At 39.4% G+C, this 22,172-nt stretch overlaps 1 protein-coding gene across 7 annotated transcripts in view; it reads left to right on the top strand.

The window, feature by feature from the left end:
* Positions 1-22,172, top strand: part of A1bg (alpha-1-B glycoprotein) — a 149,027-nt gene that overhangs the window by 16,761 nt on the left and 110,094 nt on the right. For 3 of the 7 annotated variants that reach the window (XM_087555533.1, XM_087555527.1, XM_087555530.1), the window contains exon 2: positions 7,936-8,082. The exons of 3 other annotated variants lie outside the window; for them this stretch is intronic. The gene's annotated coding sequence lies outside the window, so the exon portion shown is untranslated. Of the gene's footprint in view, positions 1-7,935; positions 8,189-22,172 lie in introns of all 7 variants that reach the window. One more of the 7 variants, XM_087555529.1, reaches the window with a different exon arrangement.

Here is a 22,172-nt window from a genome sequence, read left to right as displayed (position 1 = left end):
AAAACATATTTAATGAAACAGTATCCTCTTAGGAGTAAGTTACTGTAACAACCCTCAGCTTCTTTACTAAACTCTTGTCCTATCTCCAAGATTCTCTAATTTTTATGAATTTTCCAACTTTTGTTCACTAATACTCACCAGTTAAAAACTTACTAGTCAGAACACAACCTCCTAGATTTGACTTGATTAGGAGAGATAAATCAATTGATTTTTTTCATCTTTTTTTCATCTTTATTAACTTGAGTACTTCTTACTTACATTTCGATTTTTAACCTTCAAATACACACTGAAATGATTACATCACATTAGAAAAAATACTTACAGTTTAACATATTCTGTCTATCAGCTATTGGCTTGTTCAAATTTAGACTGATACAGACTGAATGGCAAGATAATTTGAATAACCCTTCAACCAGTTGGCAACAGAGTCTGTTGCCATGGATTTAGATTAGCCCAAATGACCTTACTTTTAGGATAGAAAGTGTTTAATAAGAAACATTACAATTGTCAGTAGATGTACCTACTCTAGTTCTTCGTGGTTTTGCCTTTCTACTCCTTGTCATACCACACTAATCAGACTGACTGCCCCTTCCAGTTCATGACACTACAGAGTGTTTGAGTGTATTCAAGATGGACCTACTTTAGCAGATTTTAGTGTTCAAATTTCTTATATAAAAAATGAGCATAATAATAAAGCTCAAGTAACGTGGTTAAGCAAAGTGAATATTTTCCTAGCTTTATTTCTGTCAGGAGTTATCAGATTTTTGTAGTAGACAAGTGAATGAAAATATAATTGATACTGATAAATTGTAAAATCCAGTGTGAAATTTCCTCATGTCAAAATGGCTGGGTTTTTTTTAATTGGTTGTTTTGTTTATTCACATTTTGAATGGTATCCCTCTTCCTGGTTTCCTCTCCACATACTCCCTATCTCTTCCCCTTTTCCCCCTGCTTCTATGAGGGTAACCCCTACCCATCCACCCACTTCTGTCCCACTGCCCCAGCATTCCCCTACACTGGGGCATTAAGCCTTCACAAGACCAAGGGCTTCCCCTCCCATTGATGCCAGACAAGGCTATCCTCTGCTACATATGCAGCTGGAGTCATGGGTCCCTTCATGTGTACTCTTTGGTTGGTGGTTTAGTCCCTGGGAGCTATTGGGAGTCTGGTTGGTTGATATTGTTGTTCTTCCTTTGGGGTTTCAAAGCCCTTCAGCTCCTTTAGTCCTTCCCCTTTCCCTAACTCCTCCATTGGGGTCCCCGTGCTCACTACTATGGTTGACTGCAAGCATCCACATTTGTATCGGTAAGGCTTTGTCTGATAGAGCCTCTCAGGAGACATCCAAATCAAATTGACCCTGAGATTCTCCCTCATACCAATTAGAGTGGCTAAGATCAAAAACTCGGGTGACAACAGATGCTGTCAAGGTTGTGGAAAAAGAGGAACACTCTGCCATTGCTGGTAGGATTGTAAGCTGGTACAACCATTCTGGAAATCTGTCTGGTGGCTCCTCAGAATATTGGGTATAGTACTACCTGAGGACCCAGCTAAACCACTCCTGGGCCACCTAAAATATGCTCCAACATATAATAAGGACACATGATCCACTATGTTCATAGCACTTTTATGTATACTAGCCAGAAACTGAAAACAGCCCAGATTTCCCTCAACAGAGGAATAAATACAGAAAGTGTGGTACATTTATACAATGGAGTACTACTCAGTCATTAAAAACAATGATTTCATGAAATTCGTGGGTCAATGGATGGAACTAGAAAGTATCATTCTGAGTGAATTAACACAGTCACACATGTTATGTACCCACTGATAAGTGGATATTAGAAAAAAAGCTCAGAATACCCTTGATACAACTTATAGATAAAATGAAATTCAAGAAGAAGGAAGACCAAAGTGTGGGTGTCTCATTCCTACTTAGAAGGAGGAACAAAATAATTATGGGAAGTTGAGGGTGGGAGGCACTTGAAGGAAGAGAGAAAGGGGAGAGGAAAAATGGGGCAGGATTAGGTGTGGAAGGAGACAGGCTAGATGTATAGAGGGTCAGGAAATTGGACAGAGGTGTGTAGCAATGGGTGATGGGGAACTGGGGGTAGCCAACAGAAAGGAACAGATACCAGAAAACCAATACCAGGACCCAATGGGGAGGACATTAGCTGAAATACCCAACAAAGGGGAGAGAGAACCTGTAGAGATCATATCCAGAGGTTAGGCATGGTACCCATCTGAAGAATGGGGCCACCCACTCTTCACAAAATTGTAACCCAGTATTGCTCCTATCTAAAGGAAACAGGGGCAAAGAGTTAAACAGAGACTGAAAGAAAGGCCACTCAGAGACTGCCCCACCTGGGGATCCATTCCATATGGTGCCACCAAACCCAGACCCTTACTGATGATGCTAAGAAGTGGCTGTTCTAATCGTAGAGAAGTTCAGTAGAGTATGGACTTAGCTGTGGGCATGTGGTTTGAGTCACTATGCTAATCTTGCTACATGATGATTTTTACTAAAAAGTTCTTTACAATTAACAGATTGTTTTTTTAAAGACAGCTAACACAAAGTAAGTTTAGTCTGTTCCTGACACTTGGAATGAAACACGTGCGGGTTAGTGTTCTTATCCTCTGACTGTTACTGTTTCATGTACTTGCTGTATGCTCAGTAGTAGAGGGAGTACAGAGTTGTATCTAATGTCAGTGGGGCTCAAGTACAGAACAGAAATGAGTGCAGTAGGCTGAGTGGAATTAACAAGAACGAACAGGACTGTGGCTAATCTTAGCTTGCATAATCTTTGAAGGCTCCCCTTGGTTACAACTATGTGGAAATGAAGTTTACATATTCTTCTATAACATGATCATTGAAATTTGTTAAATAATTTTCCATATTTATGTTAATTCAGGTTTTTAAAGATTCTGGAGATATAATGTTTATGTCTGAGGTATATACAGTCATAACTAATGGTCTTCTATTCTCTGACCTTAACTTATAAGATAATGTCAATGATCTTGTCGATAGCACCCCATGATCTGGATATAGAAATCTTTTTCTGAATCAGCTTTAATAACTTTTGGTGATTTGTTTAATTCAGACTGTGTTAATAACAGTTGTTTCTGTGCACTCATAAGCTTCTTAAGGCTGAAGAGCACATCTCATCTGACTCTCACTCCAGTGCCCAGGACCATGTCTGGCATAGGACCTCACATAACATTTGTTGAAGTGAATTCAATTTTTTGAAAGGAATGTGGGTGTCTTTCTCACTGTTTTATTGTTGGGAAGAAGTACCATGATCAAGACAACTCTTATAAAAGAAAGCATTTAACTGGGGGCTTGTTTACAGGTTTAGATGATTAGTTCACTAGCATCATGGCAACAAGCATGGTGACAGAGGATATGACATTAGTCAGGCCTTGTTCTGGAGAAATAGCTGAGAGCAACATCCTAATCCACAGAGAGAAAGAGAGGGTAGGCAGAGCATGGGTTTTGAAACCTCAAAACCAGGAAAACACTTCCTTGAACAAGGCTACACCTTGTAGTCCTTTTATTACTATCAAACAGTTTTATTGCCTATTATTGCTCATTCAAATACATGAGCCTATGGTAGCCATTCTCATTCAAACCACCACAGTGGTGTTGACATCAGTTTTTGCATAAGAATTAATGAACAAAGGAAGCATCAGTGCAGATACTGATTAATCAATAAATAAGATAAATCAAAGACAAACAAATCAGAATATGATGAAGCAACTGAACAACTAAAAGATTCAAAGAAAAAGCACAAGAAAACCATATAGACCAAAACACACACATGTTTATAGATAGACACACATGGACGAATTTCATAATATCTAAACTAGAAGCTATAATATATACAATTGATAGGAAAGATAATATAGATGAAATAGATATAATAATACATAAATGATAGATAGATAGATAGATAGATAGATAGATAGATAGATAGATAGATAGATAGATAGATAGATGCCAGGACTAACGTTATGACACACAGAACTTTAAAACATCTTTGAGTTCATTTTGTGCTGACCATCTGCTGCTGAGTATGAGGCTTGCTCTTAAGAATGGTTTATTTCCCCAATGAGACTCTCTTGAAGAAAACTGATTTTTCATTTGCAAGTAGCTGTCAATTAGAGATAGCTTCCAGGTTAGGGATGAAGGCATATGTCCACTTGTTCTTTTAGCTCTAGGACCCCATCCGGTGCAGACCCATGCAGGTCCTGTGAATGCTTCCCCAGTCTCTGAGCTCCTATTCTGTGGTGATCCTATTGATTGAAAAGGTCTTGATTCCTTGGTGTTCTCCACCACTCTGGCTCTACTACTCTTTCCTATCCCCCTTCTGCAGGAGCCCTTGAGCACTAAGGGAAGGGATATTATAGAGCCATCCCACTTAGGACTTAGTGTCCCAAGGTCTCTCATTATCTACATATTATCTGGCTGTGGGTCTCTGTATTCCTTCCCATCTGCTGTAGTGGGAGAGTTTCTCAGATGTTGGCTGAGAAAGGCATTAGTCTATTAGTATAGCAGAATGCCTTTAGGAGTCATTTTATTGAGATGTTCCTTTAACAGAATTTTAATATTTGGTTTTCCTCTAAGTCCCTGAGTCTTGGGTTCTTGGCCACCCAAACAACGTTGGGTATGGGTTACATCTCATGGAATGGGCCTTAATTCAGATCAAATATTGAGTTGACTATTCCCACAAGCTTGATGGCATTAATGCAGAAATGTATCTTGCAGGCAGGTTACTCTTGGAGATTTTTAGGTTTTGTAGCTGGGTTGGTGTTTACATGTAACGTACAGAGTACCTTCTAGTACCATGAATACTAATCCATACAGGTGAAGGTTCTAGGTAGGCAACTTCTCAACTCCTCTGTGTTTAGTAAGTTGTCTAGTTGATGACTTCAGCAATAAGGTCTTCCTGTCAGTTTGTGAAGAGCAAGCGATATCCTTATCAATAGTCCGAGTTGTTTGGGAGCTCCAATGGGAGCTCTTTTGACCAAGTTAGATGCAACCCATTCCTAATACTGCAAACTTTATTTGATGATGACCCACAGCAGGAGCAGCAGCGGTTCTGGTGTCTGAAAGAGGAAATCTTGGCAAGTGCCTGTGCATTGGAGGCTGCTGCCAGTCCTAACCCCACGGGATCAGCCCCGACCCTGCAGTTCATGACTCTGCTTTCTGTTCATCCATCCAGCTCCTCTTCTTCATCACTCAGTGTCTTGGGTGGTAAGTGTGGTCTACGTGGGGACCAGTGGGCTGTCTATACACCCCCACCCACTCAAACCCCGACCCACTGCAGCCAAGCTCTGTCCAGCTCTTCCTATGGGGGCAGCCCCTGCCTTGCTGTAGGAGCGGCACCACTCTTGCTGACCGGGGCAAGGGGATGGATGGACACACAACCACACCATACTGTAAACCCTCACGCATACCCACACCTCGGGGACCACGCTGTCTATCAGGACTCACGGAACTCGGGGCTTGGCATGCCCTGCATTCGGTCACCCTAAGAATCAAGCCAGATTCTTCAATTTGATGGAAGGGCTCAGCTGTACCCACACCTCATTCCATTTTCTTTGTGGCCTTAACCTACTCTTTGCATCAGGGACTCCCCTCCATCTCTTGAACACCAAACCTCATGGGCCCAGACCCCATGACACCACTTGGCATAATGGGGCACCTGTTGTATATTCTGGTTAGAGAGATGAGCATTGCTGTTTAATTACTAATATTGTTGAATGCCTTAGAGGAGACTGGGCCAACCTGTCGTCCAGTAAGCAGAACCTCTGACAGTAAAGTACTGCTCCAGGAAGAAAAAAAAATATCCAGCTGAGGCTTTGTCTCCCTGTTATTTGAAAATTTTATTTATATCACCTTTATATATTATATATTATAGGAAGCCTCTACTTTATTAGGTGTCCATGTGACCCCTCAAATAGTTCTCAGTTTTAGCTGATCCCTTTCTGTATACATTTCATTCCATCTTTGATCCTCCAATTCTGACCAACCTATCCATGGATGGATGGACTGAGTAGGGGCTGGAATGGGAGGCTTGCCTCACTTTATACTTTATACACAGGACTATTGAGCATGGAATTCCATTTTAGCAGGGGTTTGTCTTCTCCCTTTCACGTAATTCTTTCTGGAAGCATTCTTATAGGTACTTGGTGGTATCATTCTATACTGATTCTTCATCCAGTTGAGTTGACAATAAAGATCAACCACTATGTCACTCAAATAGTAAAGATAAAGACAAAATGATACATTATTAACCACTTCTCAAATTCATCCTAATGTATAAAATTCTTTGCTAACAAATTTTGTGAAAGATTATTTAGAAAATATGTTTTCAATGTTCAGGCCATCCATTAAAGTCTACCACTGGGTTAATCAGTTTACTCTAGAGAAATAAAACAAAATATATGGTATATTACAAAAATAGAATTTACTTGGCTTGTTTGTATAATAGGAACTGGGCAGTTCAACCATAGCATTTTCAACCCAAAAAGATGAATGCTTTAGCAGTACCAATCTAGTGCTAGAGGCTTGGAAAACTCCCCAAAGAGCCATTGGGTTTGAGTCCACGGTTGAAAGGCTGTAAAAACTGGAATCTGATATCAGGAGACATGTCAGGAGCTATATGGACTCACTCAAAAAGAAAGAGCTTTCGGGTAAGCACAACCTACTCTTTCTATCCAACAGCCAAGAGGATAGTGTTGGCCACATCCAGGGCAAATCTTTTTCTCCTAGTCATTGTCCTCTCTGGGGGTGGGGGGAGGGTAGCCACAGACACAAAGAAGTGTGTTTCCTAGCCCTGAAAGTCTCCTAATTCAGACATGTTGGTCACCAGATCCAACCACAAGAGATACTGCTCTCTTTTACTAAATGAAGAATTTGAGACTTAGAGGTATTGTTTATGATGATAAAACTAGCAACTGGAACATCCAAGCACAAACGTTCTTCCTCAAGTCTTTGTATTATCTTTTCAGAGACTGTTGACAAGTCACTTTAATATACCCGAAACAATGTACTTTTGTGATTGTTTTATGACAAAGAACCAGATCAGAAGCAACATGCGTAAAACACACATTCATATTTCAGGACCTGTATTGCACCATTAGGCAGTCTTTGGCAAATAAATTGATTTAAAAGAGAAATACCTTAACTAATAGAATACTTTTTAAAAGTGATTACGTATCTATGCATAGAGGATAGGAAAGACCTCATGATCCTACAATTCATATATTTTTTAGTTCAAACCCAATACTGTTACTTTGTGACCTGCTATAAGTCAATTATCTTTTTCAGGTTTATTTTGTCATATAATAAACTAACATACATACATATTACTGTATGTAGCATCTTGCTTGGGAACAATTCCATGATTAAAATAACCAGTGAATTCAGAAAACTTAAGCTGGATACACACAAAAGATTGGCACAGTCCTTTGCTTTCCCAGGGACCTATAAGATACAACATGGCTATATATTATATACATCAATGAGCAATAAATAACACAAAGAGGGGAAAACTAAAGGAAATGCTGACTACAAAAGAAGACTTCTATAGACATAGGAGCAATTCAACGTGCCCTCTTTATTAGTATTATGTGGCATTTACGCAAATCTTTTTTTTTTATAAGAGCCTCTAGCAAGGCAGGCATGACTTCCATCATACTTATGTCCATACACCAGAGAGGAAATTTCCACTCAACTGACAAGTGATGCTAAAAAAAGGAGGCAGGGACTTCATTTTCCCCAGGCAGTCAGTGTACCAAATCCTGACCTTCTGATTTAATGCTATCCTTTGGAAGGCATCCTGTTTTGCAAAACAAAACCAGTCTCTTTTACTGCCTCATACTCCTTTTACTGGGAAACAAACAACTCATTTGTTATCAATTTATTCATAACAGATGCGTTGTCAGAGAAGGAGCGAGCCTAGGGACTCTGGGACAGGACTCTGGAAGGAGCAGATGTGATCTTGACCGTATTTCATAGTGTGAGAGAGCCTTTCTCACCAAGGACCCTGCTGGATGATGACTAGTTAATAACCAACAGAGGCAAGTATGCAATAAAGAAGCCAAAAGATAAGTGACAGGCATGCTGGCAGAGAGCATATGCTCTCTCATGGAAGAGGGGATTGGAAGCATCTCAAAGAAACTAAAGGTGATAATACTAATAAGTATTTACTGAAAACTACTGATTCTCAAGCATGGTATTAAATGCTCACCCAGTGCTGTTGGCCTTTGCTTAACATGAAATAAAGAAGATATTATTCCTGACTTTTGAAAGTTACTTGCTTTTTTTTCCTAATTATTTTTCTCAGCCCTTTATGACCATAAGCTCACCTTTCCATTTTTTTCAACACCTTCTACTTCCTGGGTCATAGAGTCACCTCTGTCTTACCTGACCCGGTACAATTTCCAGGGTCAGGAGTGGACTATTCCACTTCCTTCTCTCATTCTACTTCTGCCAACATTAGCTGATGTCTCTCAGATGCCTTTGATTTAGTTCCTGGTTCTCTTTGCTAGGAAGTCGACATGCTTGGGCCTAGAATACAAAGAAAGCAAAAATGTGAAATCTTGCCTTCACAGGACTTGCTTTCTAAGCAATACCAAGAACTGAAAAGGCTTTTGTCTGTTTGAAATCTCTTTACCCTGAAAGTAACAAAGCATTAGGGACCCAGCACTCAGACAGACTTCCAGTCACTGAAGATAAGAAAGGTTGTTACAGATACAAACTCAGACACTACCACTGTCAAAATGCAAAGAGCTTGGCCTAAAAGCAGCCAATCTAGGAAACCCCTCTGGGCCTTTTTCCATTTTAATGGAGACTTCTTTTTTTTTAAAAATATTTTTGACTATTACTTTAATCATGCAAAGTTATGATATACTTATATTAATTTGGTATATATATGTATACAATGTAAGATGATAAAAAATAGCTAACATTTCTAAGATGTTTTTCAAATTTTTGATTAACCTGTACTAGTTGTACCTATTTCTGGGTGATGCTATGAAATTCAATATGTGTGTAAATTATGTACACATGAAATAAAGGTGATTAACTTTTCTAATTATCATTACATTGTGGTCAGTTTAGAGATTTTGAACTCTTCTAGTAATTTAGAACATACATAACAAATTACTGTGATGTGTCATTGTCTTCTGTTTAAAGGGTGCATGCATGTGTGTGTACGCATGCACATACATACTTTCTTTCAAATATAAAGATAGGCAGAAAAGATAGAAGATGAGAGTTAAATAGATAAAAGTCACTTGACATTGCTATCTATTAATTCTCATCTTTTCCTCCTTTTAGATTGTTTAGTCCAGTCTCAATATGAAGGTTTTTGCCGTGTCTTAACGTATCTTATTTTGCTGTGCTTGGTGGCTATATCTTAGAGGGCTGTTTGTTTCTGAAATGAAACAGAGGGGCAGTGGATCTGGGGGAAAGTGGAGGGAAAGAGCTAAGAGGACAACAGGAGGGAGGGGAAACTGTAATTGGGGTGTATTATATGAGAGAAGAATCTATTTTTAAAAGACACACAATGAAAGCAAAGGTAAGGCTTTAGTCAAAAACATGGAAGCCATATCAGCACATTAGTTGTTAGTGAATATTGCCATCACCTTCTGCAAAGGAGTTCAACTGAGAGTTAGAAATACTTTCATATCGTGTACTTCTCTCATATCAGAGCTCAAATCTTTGGGCCTTGGATTCCCCTCTATAAATAAGGGGGGGAATGCTCCAAATCAATCTCAAGTAACAATACTGAGAGAGCTAAGAAAAGGTGAGTGCTGAGCTTTTAAGAACAACATCTGAGGCTGCTAACTGGTCCTCCAAGGCATTGTTTTCCATGTTCCTTTCTGTCAATATGAAGCACAGCTGTCTCTTTAAAAGGAATCGGAGAGAAAATATTTGGAGCTGAAATGAGCAACCATAACTCAGAAACATGATTCAAGTTGCCGTGAACAACATGGTCTAACATAAAATTAGTTATGTGAGCTTTCATGGCCACGGAATGAGAAGTGAAGGCATTCTGCAAGTTCCTTATTAGGAACGTTAGGGAGATGGTTATCACAAAGCAGGGATGTCTCTGTTGCAGGTATTAGACACTACCTGATGGTGTTCGGGTTGGTCATGATTTGCTGTGTTGATGTATTCTGTTGTTTTTAAGGATGTCGAGTCATGATAAAGAAGTTGGGAATGAATGTTAAGGTGACTAAAGAACACTGAGATTTATCTTACCCTGGACCTGCATATTCTGAGATTTCATCTTAATGTTTTATTATTTTTATTTTTATTAGTGTTTTATCTCTGACAGTTATATATGGATATAGGATGTACTGTGATGATTCAGAGCCCCTTATCTTCCCTTACCCTTCCTCCTCCCAATCCTGCTGACTACCAGCTTTTTTCCATTTAGTTCCTTGCCTTCTCTGTATCTTTCTTATTCAAAGTCCTGTGCATGGAGCAATATCTACGTTGTATGTGTTAGTTAGACTACCATGCCATATCTAGAAGATAGCATTTTGTAGAACCATTCTCAATCTCCTGACTCTTACAATCTCTCCATCCCGTCTCCCATCGTGTTTCCTGGATCTTGAAGAGAGAGAGAGAGAGAGAGAGAGAGAGAGAGAGAGAGAGAGAGAGAGAGAGAGAAAGAGAGAGAGAGAGAATCAACTGATTAGAAGTTTGTATCAAAGTAATCATTCAACTTCTAATGAGTCAATCAGCCTTGAAGAAATAACACGGACACATGTTTCTTCAGGATACTGGCTTTTATATCTCTTTTAGACAGATGTACCATTACTTTAAGATTAGATGTCATAGCCAAAGAATATAAACATTTATACTTATCTTTCCTTTTCTGGCTTTTTTTTAAATGCAGAGAAGCTAAATAGCGAACATCTGCATTAAGTTAGACTTAATGCAGTCCAACTACCCCAGGCCCCAGGCCTCAGACCTGCCCCATCCTGTCTAATGTTTGGCATGTGGATCATTTGATCTGTGCTTAGGATCTTGGCCGTATATACTTTTACATTTGAAACACCTATATTTTATGTTGTTTGTCAAAAACATGCTGTGAGATATGAATTTCTTTACTATATGAATAGTTAGAGGAAAAACTAGCATTTTGAAAGAAAATAGTGGTCAACACATAACAGTTCATGCACTCCTTTGCTTTTTCTCTGTCAAAGTTGAGTAAATGAAAAAATGTTCTTAAATTTTAAATTAAATGTACCTGAAAACAAAGGTTCTTTAGGGACATTTTTATTTGACTGCTACTCAAAGAAGATTCAGTGCAAAAATAAATCCATCCCACTACACTTCTCTTGATATGAGTCTCATCATCTCACCAATATCTAAGTTCAACCAAAACACCCTGATGGTGAGAATGGTTTTAAGAGTTAAGCAACAAAACATACACAATAATTGGTATATTGTTGTCAAGTGAAACCTGATTTATGCTGGAAAGATTGTTAGAAGAAAAAAATGTTTTTGGACACATTTTAGAGATGGGCTATAAATTATTTATTGGTCCCTTGAAAGAGGTCAGCATTTTTCCTCAACTCCTTACCGGCCCTTTGAGGAAGGCCTTGCTGTCATTCTAGATATTTCTTTCTTAGGAAGCCAGCTCCTGTTCATAATTCACTCTCCTGGGATGATAAGTTAGCTATCATCCCCTCTACTTCCACCCTCTTCCCCACCACCAGCAGACTCCAGCCGGAGGAAGGGCTCTCTGGGGGGCTGTGCACTGACTATGAGATATAAACAACTCCATGGGTGGCCGCCTTGACAGCTCTTCATCCACAGTGTATTTACCCCAAGGTGCACTGGGATGCACTTAGGCACATCAAAACAAGAGTTGATACATTTCAATAAATCACTCCAGCCAGGTGGTCAGCAAGCTAGTGTTCTGAGAATCTGCCGCTACAAAGCAACAGTCACCATAATTCATCCTTAGAAACCATGGCAGACCTGTGCCCACCCCCACTCAGAATGCTTCTGCAGGTTTAAAGAAGGCCATACAATTCCAAGAAAATGTTAGGTAAAGTTAAATTTGAATCAAGGGAAGGAAATGGCCAGGGTCTTTTCTTTTACATAGTATTTCTGAGGATTTGGCCAAATTAAATCTATTACCACAATGAATTAGATTGGCTCACTTACAATGATATCACTGTGAATACCAAGGGAGGTTTTTATGTGGATAGCATCTAACACACAATGTCAGTTATTAATATTACTTTATACTAAGTGGGAGTGTGTAATGAGAGGGCATTTGAAAACAGAGGATGGTCATAAAATACTACAAGCAACAGATATCCAACAAAAACCCAGTTCATTTTCCTCCTCCACATAGTAACATGTAGGTAGGTTTCCAAAGATCTATGCTGTAGAGGGTGAGAATTAACAGACAGTCCCCAGCTATAGTTCCTTCAGAAAATCTCATCAAAATTGGAGCAGCTAAATTCTTCAAACCATACAGTCCTTAGCCAGCAAGCAGGTTGTTTTTGGAATTTCAGACTTCCCTCCAGAGAGAACCTCATTAACCCGGTAGACTGGTACTTCACTTCTGCCTACCACTCTGCTAATAGTCACACAGGTGTCTAGTTCCATTTTTAATTCAAAGTGTCACAATTATGTCTTTGTAGTAGGTTTTTTTATGAGAGACATCAATACCTTTTTGTGTTTATCTAGGTTGTCTGAATGTGATATTATCTTTGTTTTAATTTATCCATGGATGGAAGGGGTTTAGAAATGAAGAAATTCTTGGTTGTCACTCACTATGTTTCAAGATTTTGCTTGTATTGTCATTTTCTGACAGAGTTCTTCATCCTCTAAGATTATAGAATGAAATCACATTCTTACCCACAAGTAGTTATATAGAAAATTCACAGGCTGGTGTGAAAGAATTTGTGGTACTTAATTTAGAAGTCTCACCTCCTTTTGGAATCCTTTTGTGTAAATGACCTAGGATAGGCATAGCTTTCGTGAATATGGAGAAATAAAATAAAACCTTTGCATCATTGAAATGTTACAGGTTTGCCCTTATTCTGACTTTTACATTTTAAATGATAAGATCATTCCTATTTAAATTGATTGTAGTGGGTAAGTTCAACCATCATCTAACTCTCTGCTTTTGTAATTCTGGGCTTTTCTCCGTCAGATATTGTGGCATTTAAAGCCATGCTCCCATCCTCCATCCTGTGTGTGTGTGTGTGTGTGTGTGTGTGTGTGTGTGTGTGTGTGTGTGTGTATTTGTGCACGTGTGCCTGTGCATGTGTTTGTGCTTAGATGTTAGGCATTTTCATGTAAGTATGTGTGTTTGTGTGTAGACGTGTATTTGTGTGCATTTGTTATACATCTGAATCATATTTTACTAGAGGCATTGTGCAATGTACTTATGAGACAATCTGCTCCTTTTGATATTTTTAACTTGAAATTGATGCTTGTAGATGCAGTTTGCAATTCTCAGCTGAGATCAAACTTGTAATAAATAGTTTTCAAAATATCTTAAAACCTTTTCCATCATTCATTACTTTGACTCTAAAAATATTAATTGTAGATTTTTATTAAGTCTTACAAGGTATTTTTGAAAAATCTCCTTGAACCTCATTGTCCCCACACTGAGTTATCTGTGTTGTGGTATATACTAAGCCTGGCTGCTCACATAGTATGAATCTCACTGTAAAAAGATGTTTGTTTCTCTCTCATTCTTTTGAATTAGGGATATTTACTTATGGAAGAATTTTCAATCACCACTTAAAATTTTAAGTAAAAATATCTAGTCAATCAAGGTTTTTAATCCTATTTTTCATACAGTGTAAGTAAAAGACAAGACACACAGCTCTGTGTACAATTTTCAATCTATTCTGTGACTTATTCTAACTGAATGGGTTTCAACTTTAAGACCACTCACAATGGAAGAGATGGTCTTTACTGGGGTGAGGGTACTCCTGTGCATCATAGGATAATTTATTACTCTCTCTGACAGTTGGAAGTTACTGTTCCCCTCAACACAAAGAATCTGTACATGTGACTAATTGTCTTCAGAGGAAAGCATTCCCTCAGTGAAGACTCACAGAGATTTTCCTTCTCATTAAAGCAAACCTAATCATGCCCAATCTAACTTTAGATAACTCAGCTATTTAGAATGGCATTAAGAAGTTCCAAGTCAGAACAACAATTGTTTTGATGTATAACACATTCTATAAGCACGTGGACAGCAATCCATGGTTGGATTGTGCTGTGCAAGACACTGCGGGGAATTCCAAAGAAACATAAAAGCAGTCAGTGTGCCCCAGGAGTTTCGAACCTGCATGGTGAATAAAGGACAGACACCTGGATGGTGGAGTCAGTCAGAGGATCGGTCCATCAGGGTGCCAGCAGGATGAAGAATAGCTATGTCTGACTCTGATAATAAATTTCAAAAAACTCATAGATGGGCAGAAAGGGGAAAGACCTGGTTTCTCTCAGAGAAGAAGCTTATAATAAATTATATATTAATTATTAAATTAATATAAACCTGTTAATAATTTGATATAAATAATATTTAATATTAATAATTATAATAAATAGTGTCACACTATATACTCTGTTTTATCATGTCCCCCAAGCCCTTCACATGTAACAGATGTTAAGTGTGACCTCTAAAGTCACTGGGCCTTTGTTTAAATTCTTCTTTGAAACTAGATGGATGTGTTACTGTGTTGCTTGGCCTTAATTGTCAATTTAGCACAACCCAGAATCATGAGAGAAGAGAGTCTTAATGAGAGATTGTCTACATTAGGTTGGCTGGCAGACATGTCTAGGGAGGACTGTTTTTTATTAAGTTAATGGATGTAGGAAGACCCAGCTCACTGACTGCAGACAGATCACCTTCCAGGTAAGGGGTCCTGAACTTTATAAGAGTAGAGAAGCTGATCTGAATACAAGGAAGCAAGCAAGGGACCATGCCCACATTTCTTCTGTCTGCTATTTATCTGGACTGGTGTAATTAGCTACTTTTTTTTCCCAAAGAACATATTTTTTTAATCAAAAAGGTTGTGAAAAATTAAAGGCACATTTCTGTTTGTTAAGTTTTTGCCTAAGCAAACCCTTTTTTAACTTCTTAACACTTTGAAATAGGGGACCTAAAGAGCATATCTGATGCCAATTTCTGAGTTTTCTAGGCAACATCATTGGGGTTTGTCTGGTTTTTTCTTTTTCTTTTTCTTTTTTCATCTTTATTAACTTGAGTATTCCTTATTTACATTTCAATTGTTATTCCCCTTCCCGGTTTCTGAGCCAACATCCTCCTAACCCCTCTCGCTCCCCTTCTATATGGGTGTTCTCCTCCCCATCCTCCCCCCATTACCGCCCTCCCCCCAAAAATCACGTTCACTGGGGGTTCATTCTTGGCAGGGCCAGTGCTTCCCCTTCCACTGGAGGTAATTAGCTACTTCAAGTCACTGTTCCTGTGACTGCCCCACATGCTATTACCGAGAGTGCAGTAAGATAAACCATTTCGACCTAAGTTGCTTTTTGTTAGGGGATTTTTCTGATAGCGACGATAATGATGCTGAAACCCTTACATTCTTTATTTAATTTTCTATATAACTATGTGATATTTATTAACTATCCATCTATTTGGCCCTTGAACTGTGCATTCCATAATTCACCGTCTTTCTAGAACATGGAGTGCATATAGGGCACAATGAAAGCTTAATGTCCTTCTAGGCATAAGATAGAAAGATATGTAATGAGGAGAGTGTAAATTCACATAAAACAGAGATGACTTAATGCTAAGCACTGATCATATGAAGAACCATGCAAATCTAGTATATCACCTTCAAAAATGGGAAAGTAATAGGAAGCTCATTTTCTACGTAGAAAAAGCAGACAGAAACCAGGTTGTACCCTAACCATAGGTTGATAAGGAGCCCATATTAGATTTTAATATGAATAGAAAGACCCTTTTGGGTTTAAATAGAGAAGTGCAAGATCCTGTTTTCCCTGTGAAAGGATTAGTATGGCTATGTGAAGGATAGAGAATAGACTAGTAGAAGGGGACATGAGAAGCCTAGAAACAGTGAGGTCAAAGAAGTGATCCTCTGATATATCTGTTATCTGGCCCAATTATAATAGAAGGCAAGAACTTGTGGGTCATTGAAGAATGGTTTAGAGAAAGGAAATGATGAATATGTGAGTGAAGGAGGTGAGGAGACTGATGAAGATGAATTCGGTGCTATGTTTAGTAGGAGTTCCTCCAGTTGAGTAGGTGGCAAAAATGCAGGTAGACATCTCTAAAGTCATTGCTCTTTGGCCTTCAGCATAGGTTGGTTTCCTCTAAGCTACCTCAATACAAGGATGCTGAGAAAGTAGAAATTACATTTTTCCTAAATCAGTGTTGCCTCCAGAACAAGATGAAGAAATAACTCAAGTTTCATGTTCCTTTCAGTATTGCGAATGAATGTCTTTGAACAAATGAATGAATGCCTTAGACCAATTGTATCTGCTATATATCTGAGAGTATGCATTTACTTCAATTTTCCCTATTAGCATCTAGCATGTGCCAGATTTTCTACAGGTACATTTTCAAAATACACAGAGGAACTTTGTGGATGGTTTGTCGTGGTCTAACATTTAGAAAAGTCGGCATCTTCTGGCTACTTTCCTGTAAGCACATCTTTGATTTGTAGCTAGTAAATTTGCTAATTGCACAGCATGCTGTCTCATGGTCCCATGTATTTTGTTTGAAGTTTATGTTAAAAAAAATCATACACACACACACACACACACACACACACACACACACACACACACACACACACTTTGTTCTTGTCCAGTTTAAAGTCAAGGAGGTAAGGAACATAGACACCTAAACAAGGATGACTGGGTAGGAGTAGAGGAGTGGGAGGAGTGGTTTCTCTAAGAACATATACTGAAGTAGAAGTCAAAGTACTCTTCCTAAGAAGGAAAGATTAGGAGAAAGTATGCCATGTAGAGATCCAAGTACATGTAAATTCCAGAGGAGCACATTGACAGGCCTAGAGCTTGAAAGACTTGGAAAACAAATGGAGAACTTCACAGTGAACCCTTGGGGTTAAGGGCATGGGCATCAGTTACTTCATACTAAATATTCTGAGTTAATTCAGATGGCAAAAAGAAATGAATGCATGGCCTATAAATGGAATTGACATTTTCGGGCATGAAATTTAGAAGGACCGCTGGCTACAGGATACAGAAGGTGTGGGAAGAGCCTGGGGGTAGTCGCTCATACTTTTAATCCAAGCAGCTGGGAGGCAAAGGCAGGGAGATCGCTGAGATTGAGGGCAGCCTGGTCTACAAGCCATGTTTCAGAACAGCTAAGGCTACACAGAAAAACCCTGTCTCAAGAAAATGAAACAAAGTGTAATTCTTGCCATGGTGGTGACCTGCCCTTTTTTTTTTTTATTATTATTAACTTGAGTATTTCTTATTTACATTTTGAGTGTTATTCCCTTTCCCGGTTTCCGGGCAAATATCCCCCTAATCCCTCCCCCTCCCCTTCTTTATGGGTGTTCCCCTCCCCATCCTCCCACCATTGCCACTCTCCCCCCAACAATCTAGTTCACTGGGGGTTCAGTCTTAGCAGGACCCAGGGCTTCCCCTTCCACTGGTGCTCTTACTAGGATATTCATTGCTACCTATGAGGTCAGAGTCCAGGGTCAGTCCATGTATAGTCTTTAGGTAGTGGCTTAGTCCCTGGAAGCTCTGGTTGTTTGGCATTGTTGTACATATGGGGTACATATGGGGTTCCCGTTGAAGAAATCAGAGAAAGAACTGGAAGAGCTTGAAGGGGCTCGAGACCCCATATGTGACCTGCCTTTTGAAGAGGACAATTCTGTTTTTGTCATGTGATACAGACCTAGGTGATATTTTGCTGAAGCAAAACCCTTGAGAGGACACGTGACATTCAGAGAGTATAAGTATGACACAACAGATAGTGAAGGGTCGCTTACGTTGCTAGTCATACAACACTTCTTTCATCTCATGTCTTTGTTAATCTTCACTTTGTTGAGAGAGGCACAGCAGAGAACTTCTGTCTTTCTGGCTGGTTCTGGGTGTTCTTGCTGGCTCATGGCAATTCAGTGGAGGCCTGGCTGCTTCTGCTGGATCTTGTTCATGTTTGGTGACACTCTTGGAACTGGACTGTTGATGTCCTGACACTACTGAAATGAACTGCTGGTATTCTGACAATGGGGATTGAAATCATGCCAAGGAGCTACTTCTAAACAGGTCCATATCCCCTTGTCCTATTTACCATCCTTTCTCTCCTATCTTTTAATGGTGGGATAAAAAGAGGGGTTCAATTGTTTGAGAACCCTTATTACAGTGGGTTTTGAAAAGTCTAGTCTAAGCTTTTAATCTCTGCATTCTGGATGCAGAGACAAGCAGATCTCTGCAGTAATAAGGCCAGCCTGCTCTAGAGAATGAGTTCTGAGACAAAGGCTACACAGAGAAATCCTGGCGTAAACAAACAAACAAACAAACAAAAACAGAAAGAAAAGAAAGTGCAGGTAGAAATAGAGAAATCAAGTGAGGGGATGTGAAGACATCAGTTTGAAGTTTTATATATTCTTATAGATGCAAATGTCACTAGGCATTTTTTGAAGAACTGAGTGGACATAGAAATAAATAGATAACTTTAAAAAAAATTTCCCACGTGTGTACAATGTATCTTGATCATAATGATTCCCCAATGTCCTCCCTTCAGCTTTCTTTTTCCCTTCCCCAACATACTTCTCTTCTTACTCCAAACTTCATGGTTTTTGGTGTGTTCATGTGTATATATGTATAACACATTAAGTCAAACTAGTGTTAATCATATGCAAATGGTCATAGTAAGAATGTTTTTAAATTTTATGAAGCTTAGAGAAGGTTCTCTCTTGGTAAATGTTTATACAAAGACACTGATCAGCTTTCTGACCATATAAGCAGAATGACAGTGACACCATAGAGTTAGGGACTATAATATAAGTGATTATTAATGACAAAAGGCTGAAGAGTAAATTGTGTCTCTGACATGTTAAGATTTAACTGTCTGTAGGTCTCTGGACTCATGGTGGCCAACTAACTCCTGTACTTTCCTCAGAGTTCTCTGCCAGGCTGGGAGCTATTATTGGCATCAGAAATGTTCCTACTGAATATGATCTGTAAACAGATGGGTCAGAGACTCCTGACAGCACTGTGTGAATTAGTATTCCCTAGGTACCTTCAGGCTATCACTGCCTATATATATGGTCAATGACACATAAACAAGCAAATTCCTAACAGGGACTCTAGTGACACGTTGCATTAATCTATCGGTCTGTTCCCATTGATTCCTGCTCATCATAACTAAAATTTACAGGTAGTGTGGGAGCCAATGTCTATATATTGAGTGTTCATAGGTTCTCAGCACAGCTGTCTACACAGACCTCAGGCCTTTTGATATCTCCTAGAAATAAGGGATTCTTATAACGTGTATCAAAGTTTAGAATATAAAGGACAAACAAGTATAAGTTAAAAAAATCAAACAAATCTCAGCTTAGTAGCAAAGCCAGGAGATACAGAAGCCAGGAGACAAGGTCAATGCTCAGAGCCACACGTGATAATGCAAAGTTTTAGGAAAGCAGAGAGACTAGAACTGTTGAATTATTTAAGCATCTTAGCATGACTTTTTTAAAATTTTAATCAGCAACCAGTTGACTAAGGACAGGGCTATACAAGATAGCAGGTGTGTCCTTTAGTCTGATTTCTTTCTAGTCACAGAACTTTTGATGAAGAAAGTATTTTTTTCTACTTATTGCTTAATTCCCTTATTGCTAAAATCACTCAAGGGGTTCTTGGAATCATCACCAGTGGATTTCACTCTGCTTAGCTCAATCACTTTGCACATTGCTTCTCTTTGGTTCTTACCATAATCATATAGAATTTGACTTCATTCATTAAGTGTGCTTTTCAAATCAGGATAATGAGTCTTAGAGAAGTTAGTTATTTTGATCATTTGAAAATGCTTATTAAATTCTTCTGTGTTATGTATCAACACTAGAACAGATAAACAAAGTTCACATATTTATGATAGAATATTATGAAGTTGTGAAAAGGAATAAACCACTGTTGCATGCAATAATATAGAAAAATCTCACCAATGTTATGATAAGCAAAATGAGGCATATAAAAGAGAATGTACTCAAGAGCTTCAAATCTGAGGGAAAAAAAATCAATGATTGCAGAATCCTATGTAATACTTGTCACCGGATGTGGGGCAAGCTAAACCATGTCACCACACAGTAAAAACTAGTAAGGTCATGCAGATTAAGGAACCACAGCAATTCTCATAATTGAGAAGGTAGGTGTTTGAATCTGATCCCAACCCGATCCTGTCCCGGAGCAAGAGACCATGACACCCCATTGAAAGGACCATGACAACTGATCACATAGCATAGATCCCACAGTTCTCGATGCTAATGAGGTATCTAGCTAGATAGGCTAACCCAAGGGTTTATTTAGCTAATAAGCTTCCCTTTCCAGACATTCTTTCCTGCAAAAGATATTTAATCTCTGGTCCACTTTGAATAAGCTATATGCAACCATTTTCTACCATGCATAAGCAGTTTGGACAAGCAAGGACAGTCTCCACCCTCAAGGACCAGTGTTGCAGGAAACTTTGTTATTAAGCCATTCCACCCAAGTCTGTCAAAGAAGGTCCCTCTGTGTTCCTGACACTTAACCCTGAGCTAATCTGGATTCCCCAGGGCCAGGATTTATCGCTGGCAACATGGCCCATTCTCAACTCCTTGAGTTTCCCAACAGAGTCTGGTTTCCCAGGAGTTTGAAAACTACAGCCACGGCCAGAGCCTGCACTGTTTCTCCTGTGGAGAAACAGGCTGGAGCCTCCTTCTTAGGCTTTGTTCTGCCTCCTCCCGCGTGTTTATCGGTGTCCAGTGAGCCCAGCATCTCACAACTATGAGGAAGGAACATAGACTAACACCCTTGTGTTTCATTTCCTTGAGTGAAGGCAAAACACAGATCCTCAGTGGGAAGAAAAAAAGCACTAGGAGTAGAAGCCGGTGCCCTGAGGTAGTAACGGAACATGCCCTACATCTGAACAGTGCTCACATGCATATATACACTTCATGAGAACCCATTTAGATAAATTGGCACATTTTTCTGTATGTGTGCTATAATTTGATCGGAGGATTAAGTTGTCTTTTGTCAATTCTGCCATAGCATACTAATGCTAGATATTCAGATACTATTAAATAGTGTCGGTCAGCTATTGACTAGCTGTTTTTGCCACGACAGGGAATGATGATGCTTTCCAAGAACAAGGGTCAGGCTCCATGGATATGCATAGAATCACGATCCACTGTTGGAAAGGTTTGCTGATTTCAAAAGCCTTCTAGAGTGAGGGAAGGGGGACTGAGAGAGTAGCTGAGTCCAGAACAACATGGCATTGTTTAATTTACATATGCCATCAGGCCTTTAAGCCCATTCCCTCTATTTTCAAGTGAGAAACCTGAGAAGTTAGAGGCTCTATGGTTGCCAGAACAGTCCTGCTTTCCTCTAAGAAGGTGTCCCAGCCCACCTGCTTCCTGAAGCACACTGGCTTTCTCTGGTTTACCCATCTCCTAATCATGGGCCTTTATATATGCCGTTTGAGCAGTAAGAATATGAGTCCCTCTCTTCCTGTCTCTTGCTTCTACTCTAGACAGTAGATGAACAATTCTCTTCTGGGAAGCTACTTTCTTGCTATGAGAAAATAGCATGAACAAAAGAAATGTAAGAAAGTTTATTGTGGCTGTCTTAGGGTCTTCTTGCTATGAACAGACATCATGACCAATGTAAGTTTTATAAAGGACAACATTTAGTTGGGGCTGGCTTACAGGTTCAGAGGTTCAGTCCATTATCATCAAGGTGGGAGCATGGCAGCATCTAGGCAGGCATGGTGCAGGAAGAGCTGAGTTCTACATCTTCACCCAAGGGAAGCCAGGAACAGACTGAGCAGCTAGGAGGAGGGTCTCCAAGCCTATCCCGACAGTGACACACTTCCTTCAGCAAGACCACACCTTCTAAAAGTGCCACTCCCTGGGCCAAGCAGACGCAGACCATCACAGTGGCTTACTGCTTCAGAAGGCTA

The sequence above is a fragment of the Rattus norvegicus genome, chromosome 7 (genome assembly GCF_021556685.1).
Source record: "Rattus norvegicus strain SHRSP/BbbUtx chromosome 7, alternate assembly SHRSP_T2T, whole genome shotgun sequence".
NCBI classification, from domain to species: domain Eukaryota; kingdom Metazoa; phylum Chordata; class Mammalia; order Rodentia; family Muridae; genus Rattus; species Rattus norvegicus.
The sequence above is the reverse complement of the archived record's forward strand: the minus strand, read 5'-3'. Positions and strand labels throughout refer to the sequence as shown.